Genomic DNA, 24705 nt, shown 5'->3' on the forward strand with positions numbered 1-24705 from the left:
ATTTCTTGACTGCTGCTTCCGTGGGTGTTTATTGTGGATCCAAGTAAAAATGAAGCCCTTAATGACGTGAACATTTTCTCCGTTTATCATGATGTTGCTTATTGGTCCAGTTGTTAGGCTGTTAGTCTGTAGTCTTTGATCTTCAGCAGTAAATGCTTTAAGGCCTCTTCACTTTCAGCAAGCAAGATTGTATCATCTGCATATCTCAGGTTATTAATGAGTCTTCCTCCAATTCTGATGCCTTCTTCTTCAGACCAGCTTCTCAGATTATTTGCTCAGCATACAGGTTGAATACATATGGTGAAAGGATACAACGGTGATGCACACCTTTCTTGACTTTAAACCATGCTGTATTCCTTGTTCTGTTTAGATGACTGCCTCTTGTTCTATGTACAGGTTTCTCATAAAAACAGTTAAGTGTCCTGGAAATCTCATTCTTCCCCATGTTATCCATAATTTGTTATGAGCTGGAGTAGGTCTCAGAAATAATGTACCATTTCTTCCAGTTGGTTGTGCATGGCTGCCTACTTCCCTAGGTGGTAGCAGCTAAGGCCTGTCTCAGAAACACTCTCCTCCCCACTTAGCATGAGTTTTCACACTGCTCCATCTTCTTTCCCTTGTGTGTCTCCTGCCCTCCTCAGTGGCTGGGGAAAATGATAGTAGTCCACTGATGAGATTTATTCTTTTATTATACTTTATTTTATTATTTGTTTTTATAACATAGTTCTGTTAAAATCAAGGGTAATAAAAATGTTTGTATGATGGAAGTGGATAATCTCACCCACTGTGTCCATCTAAAGTTTCATGAGAAAACTGTGCCCACAACAGAGGGCTCCCACTCCTCTGGCTCACTGTATTTTCTCCTTGTTTATTTGCTCTTCCCTCTTTCCTGATGGATGCATGGAACCACTGAGCTTCAGGGCTCCACAATTCTGCTTTTCATACCAGTGTTACTGTAATCTTGGGTTCCTGGGCTGCCTTGCCACAGATTTACTCATTCTGTTTCTGTTAATTATTTCATTACTTAAAAATCTCTCATGAATTTTTCCAGAAGTACATTCTATTCCTCAAAAACTTGGAAGCAATGGGAAAGTATGCAAAAAAAAAACAAGAAAACATACGTAATGCATAGAATAAATTATTAACGTTCCGATATGTCTATTTTCTTGCTTATATTGGCATGTATGTGTATTAGAGCCTCTGGTTGATGCAAATGGTTAATATCTTGAGCTGCTGACAGAAAGTTGGAGTTCAGGTCCACCCAGAATTGCTATGAAAGAGAGGTCTGGCAGCCTACTTCCGAAAACTCAGCCATTGGAACCCCTATGGAGTACAGTTCTACTCTGGCACACTGGTGTCATCATGAATCAGAACTGACTCAGTGGCAACTGGTTTTATGTGTGTATTAGCACACACAGTTATGTATATTAACACAGATATTATATCCTGATATTTTCATTCAACATTAGTCTTTTCATGGTAATTTTTTTTGTTTTTTTTTAATGAGGGCATTAAATTACTTTATAATATTCTGTGTGCATGTAGTATATGTTTTTTAGCGATTTGACTATAGTTGCAATAATGTGCATGTTTCTAGTAATCTTTAAGCTATACTTACATCTTTTTAACATACATCTCTGCCATTAAATCTCTTTGTTTAAGTGTTGTTTAACACTCATTACGCCTAAGGGATGGTCTCAGAAGCAGCCCTGATCAATTTTTCTCCCTCTTACTCATGAAGCCCCTTAATGTATTTCAAGGTATCAACTACGAAGGATTTTACGTCCTTATCGTTTGTTTATTTTTCATTCAGTCAGTGTATTCCATGGGCCAGAAGTAGTCTATGTTATGCAGATACAGTGGTGAAAGGTACACACTGTCCCTGTCGTCATGAAGGGGACAACCCAGTGCAGGTGGGAGGAGCACTGGGGAAATGCAGCTGAGAGCAAGGACAGACAACCCTCCAGGAACCACACTGGACTTCAGAGAGGCTTGTTGGCTGCTGTTCACCTGGCAGGCTTCTAGATACCCGAGTACCCTTGGGCTTGGTGCCTACTCCTCTCTCTATTGACACCCTCCCTCTAGGATGCCTCAGTGAGTTTACTGCTGTCTATTTGTAGCTAAGGACGTGAGGTTTATACCTCCATCCATTCAAACTCCTCCTGGGTCCAGACTCATATATTCAAATGTCAGCCTAACTCTCTGTAATGACCTCTTTATGCATTATAATGATACATTCCTCATATGGCCATCATGAAAAGCAAACATGAAAGGAAAGCACAGGAGTGCCTGGCACCAGTGTAGGTACTCAATGAACATTAGCTGTTGGTATTATTCTTGACATCTCCGTGTGGGGTGAAGTTTTATTACCTGACATCTCCATGTGGGTATCTAACAGCTGCACCATGTTATCTAGGCTATGAAACAATTCTTGGTTCCAACCACCATTCCGTTCTTATCGATGAATTTCTCAAGGCTTCGGTGATGGGAGTGTGTGTTTTTCCACACAATGGACATGATTAGGAATGGTAGGCCAGGTCCTGCACAATAAATTGCTCCAACATTCCTATGGGTGACCATTGAGACAAGTTTCAGCCACTGAATGTAGCAAAGAATTGGAACTACTCTCAGCTGTTCATGTGACTACTCTCAATCCAGAATATCTGGTAAGTCGACTGTTAGGGATTGAATTGTGTCCCTCCAAAATGTATGTGGAAATCCTAACCCCTGTACCTGTAATTCTGACCTTGTTTGGAAATAAGGGGCCTGCTTTTATTATGTGAATGAGGTCATACCAATGTAGGGCGGGTCCTAAGCCTAACTCTTCTTAGTTATAAAAGGAGCAGAATACACACAGACACAAACGGGTGAAAAGGAAGACAGACAAAGAAGACAGATGCTTCTAGAAGGCCAGGAACACAAATGATTGCTGGCATCTACTAGAAGCTGAGGTAGACAAGGAAGGACCTCCCACTACAGCCATGCCCTGAATTCGAACTACTGCCTGCTAAACTGTGAGAAAATAAATTTCTGTCCTTTAAAAGCCATCCAGTTGTGTTATTTTTTGTTATGGAGGGACTAGGTAACTAACACACATACCCGTGCTTATAAGTTCAGCCCAGTGCAGAACAGTTTTCTTCCCTCCTTGGTCTAGCCCACCTGAACCTGCTCTTTCCCTATCAGTGTCCTTTGCTTTCACCTAAGAGCTATGACAGAGTCCGCTTGATGCTGACGCATTGAAATTTCAATTTATTTTTTATTTATGATTACTATTAATTCCAATATTTTCTACGGTTTTCAATGGAGACAGTCCTATAATCTATGAATAGCAGTTATACTTTTTTTGTATTAGCTTACACTTCCAGTGTTAAATGTTTAATAAAAATAATGATAGAAGCATCCTTATTTTATTGTTTATTAATTTTAAAGAGAATGTCCCACACGTCACCATGAACTATCATGCTAGTTGTAGTTTTCCACGTTCGGGAACTCCTTTTCTGTTCCATGTTTACTCCTAGTCCTTATCTCTCCGTGTGATTGGATTTTATCAACCTGCTTTGCCCCCATCTCTTGAGGTGAGCATATGTCTTCTCTTCTTTCACCTATGCATGTGGTGAATGAAATTACTAAATCTTTAATGTTCACTCAAATTTGTATGCCTACAATAAACCGCCTTGATCATGGCATGTTACGTGGTTTACCCTTTGCTGGATTTCCTTTGCTGGCATCTTGTGTAGGGTTTTGCATCTCAGTTACTGAGTGTGCTTGTCCTCTAACTCTTCTTCTACCTTCTTTCTCTAATTTGTTATCATTTTTAAACTAGCCATAAGGATCAAGTTAGGGGAGTGTCTCATGGTTTTCTAATCTCTGTTGACTATGTACTAGATTAAAATGACTGTTTCTTGCATGTTTGCTGGAACCTGACTGGAAACGATCTAGGTCTGCCATTTTCTTTGTAGGGAGATCTTGAACTACTGACCCATTTTATTTAGTGGTTAAAGGCCTCTTCTGGTGCTAATTTACTTGTAAAAAATTCTGATGCATGTTCTAGATTGCTCGAATCTCATCTTTAAATATTGATTATCAGGGCTTGTAGCCTCATGCAAGCCAATTAATCAATCCCAGATTTCCCCAAAGTCAGGCCCTGCAACGATTCCTGGTACCAAATTCCCTCATCTAAGACTTATTTGCAAAGAAAGAGACAACAGTATGCTATCTACGCAGTTGTGTATCCGCAGCCTTCTTGAGTCCATAACGTGAGGTTACAGTCTTCTAATACTTTTTTTGTAATTGTTCTCTTTCTTATTTTTTTTTTCCTTTTTTCACTGCCAATACCGCCCCCCCCCCAGTCTAGTAGTTTTAAAGTTGTGCGTTTCAGGTTCAAGTCTGTAATCCAGCTGGGATTCTGTGTGTGCTGCATGTGTGCATCAAAAGAACACGCTTCTAGAAGCAGTAAGCAGGCAGTGGGACTGTTGGGTGGTTGGCGGGGCGGGGGGAGGGGAGCTGCTGCCCAGAGAGGGCGTCCGAGGGAGGCAGGAGATGCCGGGCTGCCCACTGCAAGCCTGCAGACTCCAAGGGGGCGGAACCTGCGTGCGCCATGAGCCTTTTGAGACAGGCCCTAGCCCGCCCAGCCGGGTGCTAACCTCGCACCCGCCAGGCTTGCGGGTTCCCCCAGGACTAGGGGAAGCCTGAGGCCAAGGAGGGCAAGACCTAGGGTCTGGACCTGGGAACTGGTTCTGCCACGTGTGATCGCAGCACTTATGCTGGGAAGGGGGGCAGGAAGCATATCGCAACGTGCGTCCGGACGATGACCCAGAAGGGCAGGAGTTGTGGTCACCCACGGACTCTGCGTCTGCATATGGACGCCCCCCCAGGGTGCAATTCCAGGAGCACAAGGCAAAGCCACAGAGGCCACAGTGCACCTCGCCGATGCTCCCCAGGGGCATTGCCCCAAATCTGGGAAACAGTCCCTCCTCTGGGCTAGGGACTTTGTTTCCTCCATTGTCATCACTGACTGTGAGCAGACTCTTGTCTAGGCAGACTAATGAGGAGTTATCAAAATGAGCTTAAAAGTCCGGATTTGAGTTAAGGATCATAAATTAACACAGAGAAATACGACTTTAGCAATAAGTGCCTGCTTGAAGCCCAAGTTGCCTGAAAACACGGAATTTCAGTCTTTCAGCTCCTCTCCTAATCTAGGGACTAAGAACTGGATCTCACTGGAGCTCAAAGATGTGGGGCACTGGAAATACTCCTGGGTCTGTCTGCTCATGGCTGATTGCCTGATTCCCAGTTTTATTATACAGCTTAAATACAGACCAGAAGAGGAGTTTGGGGCTTGACACCTGACATCTTAACACCAGTTCCTGTTTCTTGAGGAAGGAAGAGGTAAAATAAATCAGCGTTTACTGTTTCCTTCTCCATCCCCGGAAGTCCTGATGAAGACCCTCTCAGGTAAGGACTGACAGGGAGTGGCTTGGTTTACTATTCAACTTTGTCCTTCAGTCACTTTGTTTATGTCCTGCATGTAAACTATTGTGCATTGAGAAGCATTCTAATTCTTGTGCAGAAGGACTAGACCTCCTGCAGAATGACTATATTGTGCCTCCCTCGGGCACCCCTGTCTGCGCAGCACCCCCCAACGCCAACTGCCCAACCGCCTCTCTCCTGGCATTCTGCTTCTAGAAGCATGTTCTTTTGATGCAGAGATGCAGCACACACAGAGTCCCAGCTGGATTACAGACTTGAACCTGAAGACCTTATGCAGAATGACTATTTATGAACCACTAAGCTCAGTACTAAAGCAGGTACTTACCCCTCAGAGAAGGCCCTGGGGGAGGTTGACACCTGCATTCCCCAGCGCTCCTGCTGCTCTAGAAGTGCCTGAAATGCCTCTCTGGGAAAGGCCTTCAGAGTAGTAGGCTCATGGCCCACGTGGGAATTCAGGCCTATTTTTCTGTTAGAACATCTCATTTCGCTCTGAAAATATTATTATCCAGTTTATTCACCAGGCATGAGTACAGACATCTCATATTTTCAAAATTAACCCCATTCTCTAATACTAATTTGCCACCAAGAGTATATTCCAAAGTTTTTCCAATAGGCTAGAAAGTCTTTGCAAAGAGGGGAGTCCTGCGCCATGTTGTGCAGTGACAGCAGGGTTGGCATAATATGTTTACCCAGATACCTACCACTTTTTTTTATTTTTTATTGTGCTTTATTTGAAACTTTACAGAGCAAATTACTTTCTTGTTCAACCGTTTATACACAATTGTTTTGTAACATTGGTTGCAATATTCATGATGTGTCAATATTGTCCTCTCCTGTGCTCCAGTTCCCCGTTTCCATCCGCCATGATTCCTGTTCCGTCCTGCCCTCTTTTCAGTGCTTTTGGGCTGGTTTTGTACTTTTGGTCTCATACACATGATTGAACTAAGAAACACTTTCTTCACGTGTGTTATTGTTTGTTTTATAGACCTGTCTAATCTTTGGTGGAGGGCGAACTTCCGAAGATACTTTCCACTTTGTTGCTTGCCATAATTCCTGAAATTCCAAGCCTGCCACCTGAAGAACTTCCTTTAGTGTTTCATTTAGAGCAAGTCTGGTGGCGATGAATTCTCTTAAGCGTCTTTCACCTGAGAATGTCAATATTTTTCCTTTACTCATGAAGGAAATAACAGCCTATAGAACACTGGGTTAATGTTTCTTTTCTTTCAGTGTTGAAAAAATGTTGTTTTCACAGCCTTTTGGCCTCCATGGCTTCTGATGATGAATACAGAGTCATTCCAATTGTTTCTCCTGTGTGAGATGAGTTGTTTTCTCTCTAGCTTCTTTGAAGATATTTTCTTGGTCCTTGTTATTCCACAATTGACAATGAGGCATTTGGGCGTAAAATTATGTGAGTTTAACTTGTTGGAGTTTGCATAGCTTCTTGAATCTGTAAGTTTATGTCTTTCAACAAATTGGGAAAGTGTTGAGCCAGTATTTCTTCAGATACTTTTTTCTACACCACATATTTTCTCTACACCGTATGGAATTCCAATAAATAAATGTTAGATATTTTTGAATTTTTTTGAGGCTCTGTTCATTTTTTTTCAATATTTGTTCTCTGTTTTCAGATTGGATATTTTCAATTGAACTGTTTTCATCTCACTGATCCTTTTGTCTGTCAACAGCATTCCGCTGTAGAGCTGATCAAGTGAATTTTTTATCTCTATTTTTCTGTTTTTCCTGTCTAAAATTTTCATTTGTGAATGGTTTCTATGTATTTTTCTATTTTTCTAAGTTGTGCCTGTTACTTCTTTGAGCATGGTTAAAGTAGCTTTTTAAAGTTTTTGTCTGTGATTCCAAGACTGTGTCTTACTTCAATCTTACAGAAAATGTCGATGTTGTTTGTTTTAGGAATCACTTGACCCAGTTATGTTCAGGCTGCAGGTTCTTTCCCAACTTCTGTGTGCTGTGGCTCAGATGTCAGTTCAGATTTTGAAGACTTTGCAGTGATATTTGGATGTAATCTATGGGAGTGTCACTCAGTCTGGGACCTTGTTGGTGTTCTAACCCATAATGCAGTTCTCAAAGGATTGATCTACTTCTTAGGGTCAGAGCAAAGCATATGCAACTGTGGGAGTGGGGAGGGGTATGAAAAACAACTTTATGGTATCCCTCTCTTGAGCCGCCTGGTCTCTGTCTCTCTGAGGCTCTCTGATGTCTGAGCAGCTACCTTCCTGGTCCACTGGCAAGAATGTTGGGGCTTTAATCTCTTCATTCTGCTGCGCAATTAAGTGACTGGGTCTGCGTATGAGGCCAAATAATGGTAAGATGGAGAAAATGTAACAGAGATTCCTGTACATTATTTGGTCCTTATATACTTAGGTCAGAGAGAAGGCACACTGTTTCGGGTGATACTTTGAAACAGGTATGGAGAAAAAGGCATTAACAGGTCGATAGCTGCATACTCGGTGTTACGGATTAAACTCTGTCTTCCCAAAATGTATATATCAGCTTGACTAGGCCATGCTTCTCAGTATTGTGCGATTATCCACCATTTTGTCAGCTGATGTGATTTTCCAATGTATTGTAAATCATACCTCTATGATGTTAATGATCGAGGATTTGAAGCAGTTATGTTAAGGAGGCAGGGCTCAGTCTACAAGATTAAGTTGTGTTTTAAGTCAATCTCTTTTGAGATATAAAAGAGAAAAGAGCAGAGAGACAGGGGGACCTCAGTACCACCAAGAAAGAAGTGTCAGGAGCAGTGCATCCTTTGGACCTAGGATCCCTGTGCTGAGAACCTTCTTGTCCAGGGGAAGATTGGTGACAAAGACCTTCCCCTAGGAGTGACAGAGAGAAAAAGCCTTCCCCTGGAGTTGGCACCCTGAATTTGGACTTATAGCCTTCTAGACTGTGAGGGAATAATTTTCTTTGTTAAAGTCATCCGTTTGTGGTATTTCTGTTACAGGAGCACTGGATATCTAAGACGCTAGGTACCAGGAGATGTACATTTCCCAGCTCTTTCACTCCCAGGGACACTATGACTAAGTAGCCAATGCCATAAATCCATGCGAGCAGACTGTTCTGATTACTGCTTTGACTCTACTGTCTGTTATGGTAACCACACCCACCTTGTCTTTGTTGATTGAGTGCTACCATTTGGCTGCTACCACCATGGGGTCCAGTCAACTGCATTGTAGTCAGGTGTCTTAATTCAGTTAGGGCAGTTCTCACTGTGGACTCTTACTTACATAAAATAGCAACCACAGAAGTCTTCAATAATGCTGGGGCTTGCTTCCCAAATTTGTACCTTACTGCTATGGTAAAAAGAGAGCCCTCTGGGCACTCCGTGTGTGGGTCTGTGGGTCCAGCCTAATAAATCCATTCTAACATGCCAATTTCCCTCAGCCTTTGGATACCTTCTCCTACAGTATACAATGGCAGATCTGCCATTTCCACTTGATTTATTTTAGGCCACCACTTAATCCATGCTTCAGTAAACCAGCCAAATAAACTATGAGATCCTTTTCTAACCTCTCAAGCTGAAACACTGAGTGAAGAATCTATGCTTCCTGGGCCTATATCAATAAACTCAGACTAATCCACCTTTATGTTGCTTGCACCGTTATCCCACACCCATAATAGCCATTCCCACACATATTCACCAGGTTTCTGTATGTATATATTAGAAAAATCAAGCAGTTCTTTTGGAGTTTAGCATAGCTTTTCCTGGGTCACACTTCATAGCTCACCTTTTGGGGCTTGTTGGGACTGAAGCCTAGGTATAGGTCTAGAAGGAAAAATGGGCAGTGGCAGTGGGATGTTCAGCCGTGTCTTATAAGGCATCTGCCTAAGGTGATGCCCCAGGCAATGCCCCAGACACCACCCCAGGAGACAACTCAAACAAGACACTTCAGGCACAGCTGGGGTAATCTCATCAGATGGAGGTGGAAGGGATAATTGTTTTACTGGGAAGGGTGCCTTAGCAGGCAAAGTTAGAGAATCTCTTCAGATGGAGTAAGAGGTCTGGTTCTGTTAGGAAGAGCGATTCAACAGAAATTGGAGGTTCATTGTCCCCCACTTCCTGACTATCTGCCCATATGTCCTCATCCCAAGTTTCAGGATCCCATTTCTTCCCAATCAGTGCCCTTACTTTAACTTCAGAAACCATTTGAGGTTGGATATTCAACTGGCGCTTTAATTCAGTCACTCTTATGATAAGAATCTGAGTTTATTTTTGGCAGCATTAGCCTTGTTACTATAAGAAATACGGTTTTCTTTCTGGGCACAAGTGGCAGCTTTCAGGTCTTGTATGTGGTGCTTGAGCTTTGAGTCCTTTTCTTTCATTCACCAGTGTGGCTAGCAAAAGCAGGACCAACCAAGCAGCTTCCTTATTATTCTTATTCTGACAAAATTATAGAAAAGTATCAAATATGTAATCAGGCAGAGCCTTGTCTCTCACAAATATTTGATCCAGTGGTAGTAGTATTTTGCGTATTTCTATTGTCACCTCCCACCATGGATTAGCAATAGCCTGTTTACTACTGGAGGCAGTCATCAGTGCCTTTAAGATTAGCCAGACTTGAGAATCAATTCAGAAAACTCGTCCTTAAGATTTGGTTCCTCTGGAACCACTGTAGGTACCAAATATCTTAGCCTGGGATCTCTAGAGATGCAAAACTGGTGAACAGAATATATATATACACACATATATATGAAAAAAAAAAAAGAGTGTGTGTATATATATACGTGTGTGTATATATATATATATATATAAATTTTTTTTTTTTTATATGGAAACCCTAGTCGCATAATGGTTAATAGCTATAGCTGCTAACCAAAAGGTTAGCATTTCGAATCCACCAGGCGCTCCTTGGGAACTCTGTGGGCCAGTTCTGCTCTGTCCTGTAGGGTCACTATGAGTTGGAACCGACTCGACGGCAATGGGTATACACACACACACACACACACACACACATATGCTTACATATGTTAGTTGTGGCTCTTAGAGGCCATCGATCCTGTGTAAAACAGAATGAAACACTGCCTGATCCTGAACCATCCTCACAATCATTGCCATGTTTGAGCCCATTCTTGCAGCCATTGTGTCAGTTCATGTTGTTGAGCGCCTTCCTCTTTTTTTCTGACCCTCAGCTTTTCCAAGCATGATGAGCCTCTCCTGGGACAGGTCCCTCCTGAAAATATGTCCAAGGCACGTGAGACGAAGTCTCGCCATCCTTGCTTCTAAGGTGCATTCTGGGTGTACTTCTTCCCAGATGGATTTGTTTATTCTTCTGGCAGTCCATGGTATATTCAGTATTCTTTGCCAACACCATATTTTAAATGAATCAGTTCTTTGGTTTTCCGTATTCATTGTCTAACTTGCTCAAGCATGTGAGGTGATAGAAAATATCATGGCTTTGCTCAGGCACACCTTAGTCCTCAAAGTGACATCTTTCCTTCACAACACTTTAAGGAGGTCTTTTGCAATAGATTTGCCCAATGCAATACATTGTTTGAATTCTTGACTGCTGCTTCTGTGGGCATTGATTATGGATTCAAGTTAAATGAAATGCTTGATGACTTCAGCATTTTCCCTATTTATCATGGTGTTGCTTACTGGTCCAGTTGTGAGAATTTTTGTTTTCTTTATGTTGAGGTGTAATCCATACTGAAGGCTGTAGTGGTTGCTCTTCATCAGTAACTGCTTCAAGTCCTCTTTACTTTCAGCAAGCAAGGTCGTATCAGCTCCATATCATAGGTTGTTAGTGAATCTTTCTCCAAAACTAATGCCATGTTCTTCTTCTTACAGACCAGCTTCTCAGATTATTTGCTCAGCATACAGATTGAGTAAGTATGGTGAAAGGATACCGCCATGACACACAACTTTCTGATTTTAAACCACACGGTATCCCCTTGCCCTACTCAAATGACTGCCTCTTGGTCTACGTAGATATTCCGCATGACTACAGTTAAGTGTTCTGGAATTCCCATTCTTTAGTAAGCTATTCAATTTGTCATGAGCCACACAGTTGAGTGTGCTTGTATAGTAAACAAAAATAGGTAAACATCTTAGTGATAGTCTCTACTTTCAGCCAAGATCCATCAGACATCAGAAATGATAACCCACGTTCCATGTCTTCCTCTGAATCCAGCTTGAATTTTTGGTAGTTCCCTGTCTGTGTACTGCTGCAACTGTTTTTAAATTATATTCAGCAAAATTTTTCTTGCATGTAATGTTAATGACATTGCTCGATAAGTTCCGCATTCCGTTGGACCACCTCTCTTTGGAATGGGCACACATATAGATCTCTTTCAGTCATTTGGTCAGGTAGCTGTCTTCCAAATATATTGGAATAGACAAGTGAGCACCTCCAGCACTGCGTCCGTGTGTTGAAACATCTCATTTGGTACGCCATCAATTCCTGGAGCCATGTTTTTTGCCAATGGCTTCAGTGCAGCTTGGAGTTCTTCCTTCAGTACCATCAGCTCTTGATCCTATGCTACCTCCTGAAATGGTTGAACGTCGACCAATTGTTTTTGGTGTATTGAGTCTGTGTATTCCTTCCATCTACTTTTGATGTTTCCTGTGTTGTTCGATATTTTGCCCATAGAATCCTTCAGTATTGCACCTAGAGGCTTGAATATTTCCTTCAGTTCTTTCAGCTTGAGAAATGCCAGGTGTTTTCTTCCCTTTTGGTTTTCTAACTCCAGATCTGTTCACATTATATTATCATACTTTGTCTTCTCCAGCTTCCCTTTCAGGTATTCTATTGAGCTCTTTTACTTTATTTTTCCTTCCATTCTCTTTAGCTACTGTACATTCAAGAGCAAGATTCAGAGTCTCTTGTGACATCCTCTTTGGTGTTTGCTTTCTTTCCTGTCTTTCTAATGACTGTTTTTTTCATATATGATGTCCTTGCTATCATCCCACAACTAATCTGGTCTTCGATCATTAGTGTGCAGTGCATCAAATCTATTCTTGAGATGCTCTCTAAATTCAGGTTTGATATACTCAAGGGCATACTTTGACTCATGGACTTGTTTTAATTTTCTTCAGCTTCAACTTGAACGTGAATATGAGCAACTGATCATCTGTTCTGCAGTCAGCCCCTGGCCTGATTCTGACTCATGATATTGACCAAGTGAAGAGTGATTCAGAGAAAAACATGGGTAGAGTGTGACCTAATTTCCATAAAAACAAAGAAATGAATGTACTTACATGTGTCCCGGCAAAAAGAAGTGTGTAAAAGGGTACATATGTATCTTTGGACACTGGACACTTCAGGGGAGCAGGTACAATATACTTATGTGGGGATGGCTCTTATTAAAACTTCTATATACAAATCTCTATTGTTAAATGTGTTATAAGAATGTAAAAGCTTTTAAAGTTTAATAACATCATACGTGTATGTGTGTGTATTTGAAACTTTTTTTTTTTTTTTACTATTTTATATATGTGTTTTTTAGTTATCTAGTTTTTTTTTTAGTGTGGCTATAGCAGAGATACCACAAGTGGATGGCTTTAACAAACAGAAACTTATTCTCTCACAGTTTAAGAAGCAACAAGTTTGAAGTCAGGGCACCAGGTCTAGGAGAAAGCTTTCTCTCTTTGTGGCTCTGGGGGAAGGTCCTTGTCATCTATCTTCCCCTGGCCTAGGAAATTCTCAGCGTGTGGACACTGGGTCAAAAAGACGTGCTCCACTCCAGACACTTCTTCCTTGGTGGTATGAGGTCCCTCTCATTTCCGCTCACTCTTCTCTTTGTATCTCAAAAGAGACTGACTCAAGACTCACCCTAATCCTGTAGATTGTGTCCTCCCTCATTAACCTAACTGTCTCTAATCCCGCCTTATTAACATCACAGAGGTTAGAATTTACAACACATAAGTAATTACATCAGATCACAAAATGCAGGACAACCACACAATACTGGGAATCATGGTCTGGCCAGGTGGGCACACATTTGGGGGGACACTATTCAATCCATAACAATAGAGAAAACACTGTCTTCAATGCCAGATTCAGAGACTTTTATCCATCTATGAAGGGCAAACACAGAAATTGAACAAAATTCAGACCAGCGAATTATTGCTTGCTCTTGTAACTAATGACTTCTTCTGGTCTCTGTACCTGGAAATGGCCAAAACGAATTCTGTGAGGATTAATTCAGTTATTGCTAAAACATCTACTGCATTTACATGTCTACAGATAAGGAAGAATGCTGGACACCATGTGTGATTCATTAAGTAACACAGGGACTATTAGACTGTTGTTCTCCTTCTCTGATATGCCACTATCACCTTCTCCCCTTGTTGCTCTCCTGAAAAACCCACACTTGTATATTCTAGGCTTTTTTCCAGGATTGAATTTGCAGGAAGTTGAAGATATATCTTTGAAAGATAAAAAAGACTTTGGCCACATTGTCTTTAGACAGTCAAACTTCCCAGCCAGCCTCTGTGCAGGATGGGAATTCACAATCCCTCCTACTCAGTACCTCTGAGCAGGACAGGATTTCTGTTTCATTATCAGGAGACTGTGGAATTCACCCCTCTTCAGAAAACTTACTTTCCTTTGCCTCAAACTGTCCCTCTCAGGATCTGTCACGGTCACTCTGAGAAATTCACATGGGCAGCCTGTATGGAAGTGCCCATCCTAGAGACCCTGCCCTCCCTTCCTTGCTCCGTAGGGCTTCCTCTGACACTTGGGGTCACATCTCCCAGGGAGTACACACCTCTGGCACTTCCAGGGATTCCCAGGCCCTGGGATACTGTGGATGGGACTTGGAACTCAATCTCTTTCTTCCCATCCTCACCTTTGGTTATCTGTGTTCTGTCTTCACCAGATTTAGGAGGCCTTGTCTTCTCTTTGCTCATTTCATTTCAGTCAGGCTTTTCTATTCCAACTCTCTGATCTCAGGACAGATCAGGTTAGACCACAGAAAAGAGAAAGACCAAGCAAACATCACTGATCTGTGCAGAAGCTGCTGGGAAGGGATTCGATTCTCATTGGTTTAGGGTTTTATGCCCACTGCTCACCGGCAGGCAGGTTCCCCCCAGAGTCTGGGTTCTGTCTGGTACCTTGTACTACAAAGAACTCAGTGACCAGCCCACCTTCACAATCACACCTCCCTTAGAGCTACCTTTGCAGAGGCTCTTTCTCAGACTTCCATGTCCCACTGAAATCCCATTTCTCTTCCCTTACAAACATTGTGCTCATTCTCAGGGCCCCGAGACCTTATCTGCAGGTGAGTCTTGTCCTCTTCTCTCCTTGGCTTTTGAGTGGACCTCATGTCTTCAGACAGCTATCCTGGGGCTTCTTCCACCCTGGTGCTCTGGGGCTGGATCTCTCCATGTACTAGAGGGGGCGTGGAAGGGGCACAAGGCTAAAAGGATGGATCTTCCAGGTGAGGTGGGTTTAAGAAGCCTGAATGAAGTTCTTCCCTGAAGGGTGCATATTTTGCAGTCCACACATCCTGCTTCTCTCAGTCTGAGAGTCCTAGCATGTCTTCATGTGCTTTCTCCTTTGACTTTGAGGCCATGCCTGCACCCTCTGCAGCCAGGTCTCCCACATGTGTAGCAGCACCAGTAGGTGTGGTAGCCTCTTCAGCCCCTGTCTCCTCCTCCATATGCTCCTGGAGATACCTGGCTCTTCTTGCCAGGACTCCAGGATGCTGACCAGGAACTCAGTGTTGGTTAGACTGAGGGCAGCCAAATCACAACCATGCCTCCTGTGGGTGGGGGGGGGGGGGCGGGGGGCAGGGCTTGAATATGTCAGCATAAGGGTCAGTATTTTTCTGAGTATGAGGGAATGATTGGCGAGTTAAGGAAGAAAGAGAAGGAGTTTGGGAGGGGAATGTAAGCTCCAGTGACAGACAGAAGATGGGGTGGGGGATCTCTCAAAGGGTATTAGAGGCCAGTCAGAAAAGCAGGAAGCAGCAGGAAGCAGGGTCAGTGGAGGGCAGCACTGGGTGGAGGAGGACAGCAGAGGTAATAGTAGTGGGGAGGGGAACAAAACTGGCCTGAAAAGAGTGATACATGACTGATCCTAGATGAAGCTCAGGTTGAGAAAAGTAGGAAAATAAAAAATTCTATCCTGTAGCCATGTTTGTGGTTAGGGGTTGTTAGGCTCTTGAGGGAGGTGGGCAGGAGACACAGGAGGGGAAGGGGAGTTCCTGGATCTAGGGAGGAGTCTACAGCCCTTCTTCTGCCCTCAATGATATGGGTTCTGGGCTGTTCAACCTACTACTCCCAGAACCTCCTGAATAATTTCCTTAGTTCTTCACATGGTATATTAATTCCATCTCAGTAGAAAATATAATAATGAAGTACGCTTCTTCCTACCCACCCTTTCCACCATCCTATACTCTCTGCCCCAGTTGCCCACTGGCTTCCTTCCCTTCCATCATGTTCAGATCCAGAACAAAAGAGTGCCTTGTCTGCAGCTATTCTGGAAAGCTCTCAAACTTACAATTGAATTCTTTTGTTTCATCCCTCATTTATTCCTACATTTCTTATTGACAAAATAAACTTTGGTTAATTATCTACTAAATGACAGAAAGTGCTTTCTCAGGAGAATCTTCCTTATGACCTTATCCATTCATCCCAAATCCTTCGTCTTGTCCTACCATGGCTCTCTTTTCTGGTGGAAGTCAGACCTTTTGTTCTGTAGCACTCATCAATCTGGGTCGATTTTTCCTCATCTTTATCTACAGTCTTAGAGAAAGGCCTTTTCCTCGTGTATCACTGTTTCATCCTGCCTGGGTGAAGATGTCCAAACATAATGGTCTCTGAAGGACATTTATCCCTTCTCCCAGCAGGACCCTTTGATAACCTGGGGACTCTGGCTTGCTCCTGAATTTCCTTGATTCAGTAGCTAAGGTTTCTCTCCCACAAGAACTGAGATCGGCACCCTTTTCAAAAAGCAGCTGAGATCTGAGTTAGCACCAAGGCTTCCGTAATCCTGTGTGACATCATTGCTGACAGTGCTGAGTTCCATGGGCCCAGTTTGAAGCTAAACAGGGCAACCAGAAAAACATGAAACTGTCAGGTAGGCACTTGAGAAGTGCTAGTGCCAATGTGGGAAGAAGGAGATTAGATACTAAAAATGAATTGCAACTTTTCCGTGCCGTGTAAGGGGTTACTATCCCCTGGTGGGTAAAGAGAGCACAGGGAATGATAACAGTATAATGGGCAGCTGCTTTCTCCCAGTCCTCTCATTTGACTCTGTTGGAATCATGTCTCTCCAGCTCTGGTTATAAAATGTCCACTCTGAGCCACTCTTAGGTCTCCTTAGCCTCTGAGGCTTCACACAGGCTCTGCTCTCTGACTAGGAGATGTTCTCTCCCTTCCCGTCTGCTGGCCTACTCTCCCTGGTGAAGCGTGAAGGTGAAGAAAACTGTCCCCATTGGAAAGATTAGGCTCATGACTTCACCAAGAAGCCCTAAGACTCAGGAGTTTTGTGGTCAGTCAGAATGGGAAGTTTGGGAGTTGACTTGGGGAACTGCTTTTGTTTAGGAGGCCATTTAGAAGAGAAAGCAGCAAATGGGGAGACCATTTGAGGAGGAAATTAAGAAGGTTGGGGTGGTGATGAGGAAGGAGGAGTCTTCTCCAAGGAAAATAAAAGTTTCCACATGGGGATGGTAGGGGCTTGTTTTGTGTGACCCCAAAGGAGAGAAGAGGCAGGAATGGTAGGGAAACAATAGAACAAAAGATAATCTGTGCCTGTTCACAAATGTAACAAATGCCCCAGTGTTTTCAGCCTGTTTCCTCAGACTTTTCTCATCAAGCCATCCCTCCCCTTTTACTGAAGCCTCTGGAAAATACCTGAGGCTTCCTGGATGCTCGGCCTTTTTTCACCCCTTAACTATTCAGTCATATTCCCAACTTGGTTCAGGCATCACTTCCTGGTTGTAGTCTTGCCTGAATCTTCTCCTGGTAGATGAGTCCACTTCTTGCTCTGTACTCCATTGTACCCAGGAAACCCTTTACTGCAGCATAAAACACAATTGCATTTACTACACATTCTTCCTCTCTCTGTGCCCACGCCTTCTATGAGACTCCAGAGCACCTTTCATTAGCAGTAGGAGTCTTCTTCTACCTGTTGAAGGCCGACCTTACGGTTGCTTCAGCCATTGAAATAGTAGCAGAGATGATACAAGGAGAGAATTGAAAAGATTTTACATTGAGTCTTGCCCTTTTGTTGCTCTTAAACCCTGAGAACCTGTGGGAGTGACCCCAGGCCAGCCTGCTGAATGATGAGGGACCATTGGAAAGAGGATCCAGCGGTTTCCCTGAGTTGATTTTATGAAACTGGCTCGCAGGTGACCTGGAATCAAATTGTAGACACATGAGTAAGCCCTGCTGTGAGCCGCTGTGGCTGGCCCAGATCAGAAGAACCCCAAATTGACAACCTGAAAAATTGTGAGCTTAGTAAATGGTTGTTTTTTTAAGACACTACATTTTGGAGTCATTTGTTACACAGCAATACGTGACTGATACACCTGTTAACTTGGCCGTTTCTCTCGCCAGGCAGTGAGGCAGCTTCTGTAAGTCATTTCATCACCAAGAGCATCTGGCCTAGGGTCTGACATGTAGCTGTTTATACAGGAAATCTTTGTTGACTTAATGCATGAATGAGTAATACGAATTTTATGTGCGAGTCTGCACAAAATCATATATGAATAAAAGCATGATTTTTTAAAAAATAAAATGAATTGAGGCTCAGAACTACCTGCTTACAAAATTGAGGGGAGTTTTTAACCTCACTTACTTTTAGGGTACTCCCTCCTCCAGATATGCAATGATTCCCAGGGTCTAATGAAGGACCAGTGCTTGGAGAAGACCTTGAAGACACCCATTGCCTCAGCGTATGTGGGTGATCTCTCTAGAAGCATTCGTTCTGCTGTTTCCATTCTCAGCTGGATCATGAGAACCTTGGTGGGGCTGTCAACAGCATAATAGGGTTTGTCTACTTATGTGCCTGCATCAGCCTTTGAGGTGCTGTAACCCCCTCCAGGGCACTATCAAGAAGGAGGTCCTACCCCTTCCCAATGTCTAGGACCCTACTATCTCACTGTCACTCTTCCCCTGGGCTCCAGTTCACTCAGTGTGATCACCTCAGTGAGCTGAGGCTTTTACCACAGACTCTTCAGAGTCTTGAAGTTTCAGGCCTTCAACACTGTGAGTCCAGCTATCTCCTTGAAATGAGGTAGGGAAGGAGGAAAAACGTAGGAAGATTTTATTTTCCATTTAATGTTGCAATAAAATTTCTTGCCCTGCATTTTCGAAGGGTCCTGCCTAACAATTCCCTCTGTTCTCTTCCAAGATGTAGGACGATGAAGAGTGAATGTTTGTTGTGTCATAATCTGCAGAAGGCTGCAAAGTGCACATGGGGTCCATTCCCCCGATGCTCACACTAGAGCACCCCACCCACGTGGAAATCTCTGCAAGTGTTACTGAGTCCCTCCCACATCCACAGTGAACAGCTTTCAGTTTCTTATAAGAGGGAATTGTGTCCTAACACCAGCTGCTCCCTGGAAACCCTATGGGGCAGTTCTACTCTGTCCTATACGGTCTCTGAGTCAGAATTGACTAGATGGCTACGGGTTTGGTTTTTTCTTTCAGCCGAGTGGTGAGAGTTTGATGTCAGCTCCATAATCATGTTATTAAAAAATAATGACAGGGTGGCAGGTGAAAGCAACAAAACAAAACTGAAATGTAATGGCTTTTTCACATTTATTGGCCCCACAGAGTTCCTTCGACGTGTTTACTTTTCACTAGATTCGGAGAAATCTTTGTGAGAGAGACAACAGCTTGAGATAGCTCCAAAATTACATGTTTCCCTCCTTAATGTTAGGTTACATTAAGAGCTGGTTGGCTGATTTATCATCTGCCTGCTTCACAAAAATAGAAGGCCCATGCAGGGAGGAACTTGTCTGTTGTGTTTGTCAGAGCATCCTGGTAACTGGCACCTAAGAAGTGCTAAAAAATGATTTGAGTGAATGTGGGTGGGTTTTTATAAAAAACACTGTGTTGCTGTCTTTATTTAGTTAAATAGTGAAAACAGGGATAAGGAAAATGGAGACAATTATTTGTATAATTTAGAGTTACATAAGATGAGAATAGAAGTTGAATAATGAAGAGATAAAAAAAATAAGCTGTACGGATGGAATGTACCCCCTTCCCTTTGCTTTGGAGGGAGACGTTTTAAAATTGGATTGTTTTTTCCCTACTGATTTATAGGTTCTATATGTTAATTGAAAAGTTAGTCTTTTAGGAATCACAAATACTTCTATTGAGATACAATTCACCTGCCGTAACACTGCCTTTGAAAATATGCACAATACCGTGGCTTTTAGTATATGGACAGACTTGGCACAACAGTCACCACTGTCTAGCTTCAGAATATTTTCAGTGCCCCGTAAATAAAGGCCCTTGTTAATAAAGGCGTATTAACAGTCATCCTCATTACTCCTTTCCTCCAAGCCGTAGCAACCACTAATCTACTTCTGTCTGTGTTGGTTTGTCTGTTCTGGACATTTCATGTAAATGGAATCATGCACGATGCGGTCATTTGTGTTTGGCTTCTTTCATTTAGCGTAATGTTCTCAAGGTTCGTCCATGTTGTGGCATGTATCAGTACTTGGTGCCTTTTTGTGGCTGAGTAATATTCCAGTCTATGAATATACCACATCCTGTCTATCAGGTCATGACATGTGGGTTCTCTCCACATTTTGGCTGTTACGAATAACACTACTAGGAATCCTCTGTGTGAGTTTGTGTGTGAACATGCTTTTGATTCTCCGGGTACAGACCTAGGTGTGCAATTGCAGTGTTGTATGGGAATTCTGTGTTTAACTGTCTGCAGAATTGCCAAACCATTTTCCAAAACAACTGGATCATTTTACATTTCCACCAGCGGTATTCCAGCTTCTCCACATCGTCGCCGACACTTGTTGTCCATCCTGTTGAGTTTAGCCATCTTAGTGGTTTTGAAATAATAGTGCACTTTAGTTTAGATTTGCATTTCCCTGATGACTAATGAGGTTACGCTTCTTTTCCTGTGCTTGTTGAGAGTTTCTACATCTGATTTCGAGAAATCTCTATTCAAATCCTTAGCCTGCAAGCTTTTTTTCAGCTCTTTGCCTGTATTTTTACTCCCTTCATATACTTTTTGATATGCCAAAGATCTATAGATCTTAACAGTTTTAGCCTTCATATTTTGGGATTTTTAAAAAGTCTTTCTCTTTTATCAATAAAAAGAAAATAAAAACTTCTAAAATTTTTATGGTTGCATATTTTAATTTTAAATATTCGATCCATCTGGAATTTTGTTTTGTGTAAGGTATGAGAAAAAGGATGAAAACATTTTTACAGGTGGTCTGAGTGATTACCAGATTGCTACAAACGCTCCTTTTCCCGTGACCCATATCTTAACTGCATTTTCCCGTAGTCTGTACAGAGACGCCTTTTTACAAAGGGAGGCCACCATTCCCAGCCATTTCATTTTAAGGTTTGTTTTCTGCAATTAAATCCCTTGTGTATCTTATCTACACACCTTTTCTTTTAAGCTAATACAAATTTTGTGTGAGTAGGACCTTGGCGAGTGTAAGATGGGCTTGAATTTCATAACTGGTTCCGTGTGGTGCAGCCCAGCAGACGGACAGACAGAAGCAAGGGCTGCAGAGGCGACAGAAGCTATGAGAACATGAGCCTCTAGAGATGTGCTGTGGAATTTCAGATAAAGATTCCACGTGCCAGGAATAGTCTACATCATGTGGACGCAGTGGTGAAAGTACACATTGTCCCTGCCATTGTGAAGGGGACACCCAGTGCGGGTGGGAGGGGGACTGGTAAAATGCAGTCCAGAGAAAGGACAGACCATGCTCCAGGAACCACACTGGACTTCAGAGAGCTTTGTTGGCTGCCGTTCATCTGTCCGGCTTCTAGATGTCAGAGTGCCCTCAGGCTCAGTGCTTAGTCCTCTCTCTCTATTGACACCCTCTCTCTAGGATGCCTCAGGGAGTCGGTGGCTGTCTGTCTGTAGCTGAGGATGTGATGTTTACACCTCCATCCATTTCAACTCCTCCTGGTTCATGACTTCTATTCAAATGTCAGCGTAACTCTGTGTACCGAGTTCTTCATCTGTAAAATGTGCCTTATAATGATACATTCCTCACATGGGTATCATGCAGAGCAAGTATCTTAAGAGAGGAGAAGCCCTCACAAGAGTCCTGGCACCAGTAAGTGTTAGCTGTCAGTATTATTACCTGCCATCTCCACGTAGATGTCTGACAGCTATGCCATGTTACCAACGCCATGAAACAATTCTTGGTCCCAACCCCGTTCCACCCTTATCGATGAATTTCTCAGGGCTTCAGTGATGGGAATGTGTGCATTTTTCCACATAATGGACATGGCTAATAAAGGTTGGCCTGGTCCTTCATAATAAGTTGCTCCAAAGTTTATATGGGTGGACTCAGACAAGTGATAGCCAACTAATATAGACAAAAAATAGAACTCTCAGCTGCTCATATTTGTACTCTCAGCCTAGAATATCTGGTGAGGGTACTATATGGACTGAATTGTGTAACCCCAAAGGTACGTTGAAATCCTAACTACTGTACCTATAAATGTGACCTGATTTGGAAATAGGGGATTTTTAAAATTATTTTAATGAGGCCATACCAGTGTAGGGTGAGTCCTAAACCTAATCCCTTCTGAGTTACAAAAAGAACAGAATAGACACAGACACAAACAGGGGAAGAGGGAGACAGACAAAGGGGAAGATAATCTACAAGGCCAGGAACGCAAAGGGTGGCTGGAAGCTGCTAGAAGCTGAAGTAGACACGAGCCATGCCCTGAATTCCTACTTCTAGCCTCCCGAACTGTGAGAAAATAAATATCTGTTCTTTAAAGCCACCCAATTGTGTTATTTTTTTCTTATGGCAGCACTAGATGACTAACACATACCCATGACTATACATGAAGCCTGGTGTAAAATAGCGTTCTCCCCTCCTTGTCTAGCCCACCTGAATCCTGCTATTTCCTTATCAGTGTCCTCTGCCTTCACTAAGAGCTACAACAGAGTCGGCTTGATGCTGATGCATAGAAATGCAGTTTATTTTTTAGTTTATATTTATGATTGACTAGCATTAATTTCAATGGTTTGTAAATTTTTCTGTGGAGGCATTTCTGTAATCTATGAGTAATAGCAGTTGCAGCTTTTCCTTCTTTTTGTTGTCATTTTGTTCTAGCTTGGACCTCCAGTGTTAAATATTTAATATAAATAATGATAGAAAGCATCCTTATTTTTTTAATATTTTTGTGTGTGCTTTAAGTGGAAGTTTTCAAATCAAGTCAGTCTCTCACACAAAAACGTGTATACACCTTGCTACACACTCCCAATTACTCTCCCCCTAATGAGACAGCCTGCTCTCTCCCTCCACTCTCTCTTTTCGTGTCCTTTTCGCCAGCTTCTAAACCCCCTCCACCCTCTCATCTCCCTTCCAGGCAGGAGATGCCAACATAGTCTCAAGTGTCCACCTGATCCAAGAAGCTCACTCCTCACCAGCATCCCTCTCCAACCCATTGTCCAGTCCAATCCATGTCTGAAGAGTTGGCTTCGGGAATGGTTCCTTTCCTGGGGCAACGGAAGGTCTGGGGGCCATGACCACCGGGATCCTTCCAGTCTCAGTAAGACCATTAAGTATGAATTTATGAGAATTTGGGGTCTGCATCCCACTGTTCTCCTGCTCCCTTAGGGTTTCTCTGTTGTGTTCCCTGTCAGGGCAGTCATTGGTAGTAGCCGGGCACCATCTAGTTCTTCTGGTCTCAGGATGATGTAGTAGCTGATTCACGTGGCCCTTTCTGTCTCTTGGGCTCGTAATCACCTCGTGTCCTTGGTGTTCTTCATTCTCCTTTGATCCAGGTGGGTTGAGACCAATGGATGCACCTAAGATGGCTGCTTTCTAATGTTTAAGATGCCAGACGCCAGTCTTCAAATTGGGAAAGCATCCTTATTTTAATGCTAATTAATTTTAAAGAGAATGTCCCACATTTTCCCATGAACTATCATGCCAGTTGTATTTTTCCAACTTAAGGAACTCCTTTTCTGGTCCATGATTGCTCAGAGTCCTTATCTCTCAGTGTGATTGGATTTTATCAACTGCTTTGTCCCCATCTCTTGAGGTGAGCATGTCTTTTCTTCTTCCATCTATGCTTATGGTGAATTAAATTATTAAATCTTTAATGTTCACTCAAGCTTGCATGCTGACGATAAACCCCCTTGATGATGGCGTATTACATGGTTTATACTTTGCTGGATTTCCTTTGCCAGTATTTTATGTAGGTTTTTGCATCCCAGTTACTTGGTGTGCTTGCCCTGTAACTCTTCTTCTATCATCCTTGTCTAATTTGGTGTCAATATTAAACTAGCCTTAGGGATGAAGTAGAGGAGCATCTCATCTTTTTCTCTTCTTTTCTGACTTTGCACAAGATTAAAATGCTCTGTTTCTTGCCTGTTTGCTGCAACCTGAATGAAAGTGGTCTCGGCCTCCTATTTTCTTAGGGAGATCTTGAACTACTGACCCATTTTGTGTAGTGATTAAAGGTCTTTTCTGGTGCTACTTAGAAAAATTTCCACTGCATGTTCTAGGCTGCTAGGATTTCATCTTTAAATGTTATGTTGTTATCACGATTTTCAGTCTCATCCACGTCAATTAATCAATCCCAGATTTTCCCTCATTTTTCCAAAGTCAGACTCTACCTCTATTCCTGGCAGCAATTCCCTTATCTAAGACTTGTTTGCAAACAAAAATACAACCCAGCATCTTTGAGTCCATGATGTGAGAATACAGTCCCATATAACTTTTTTTGTAACTGTTGTTAAGTGTTTCTCCTCTTTTTTTTTTTTTTTTTTTTGTTCATTTCCCACCTATCTAGCAGTTTCAAAGTTGTGCAGTTAAGGTTGAGGTCATTAGCTGGATTGACTCCGTGCAGGGCCATGGGGTGCTAGTTGCAAATGGACATCAAAAGAGCACTCCTCTAGAACTAGGAGGCAGGAGGAGGTGGTTGGGCGGTTGCGGGGGCGGGGGAGGGAACTGGGCAGGGCTGTGTGGAGAGGGACGCCCAGGGGAGGTGCCAGGTCGGAGGCTGCCCCACCACAATCTCACGTGCATCAGGAAGGAGCTGGCTGCAGGAGCCTTTCACGAGAG

The 24705-nt window shown here is 42.7% G+C and overlaps 1 long non-coding RNA gene across 9 annotated transcripts in view; it reads left to right on the plus strand.

Annotated features, from left to right (window-relative positions):
- The window catches only part of LOC135229951 (uncharacterized), a 200155-nt gene that overhangs the window by 136243 nt on the left and 39207 nt on the right, over window positions 1-24705 (plus strand). For 4 of the 9 annotated variants that reach the window (XR_010320620.1, XR_010320623.1, XR_010320619.1 and 1 more), the window contains 2 exons: window positions 5307-5454; window positions 12551-15211. This is a non-coding gene — a long non-coding RNA (uncharacterized LOC135229951). The other 5 variants (XR_010320622.1, XR_010320625.1, XR_010320621.1 and 2 more) reach the window with 4 other exon arrangements.

Source organism: Loxodonta africana, unplaced genomic scaffold (genome assembly GCF_030014295.1).
Source record: "Loxodonta africana isolate mLoxAfr1 unplaced genomic scaffold, mLoxAfr1.hap2 scaffold_67, whole genome shotgun sequence".
NCBI lineage: Eukaryota > Metazoa > Chordata > Mammalia > Proboscidea > Elephantidae > Loxodonta > Loxodonta africana.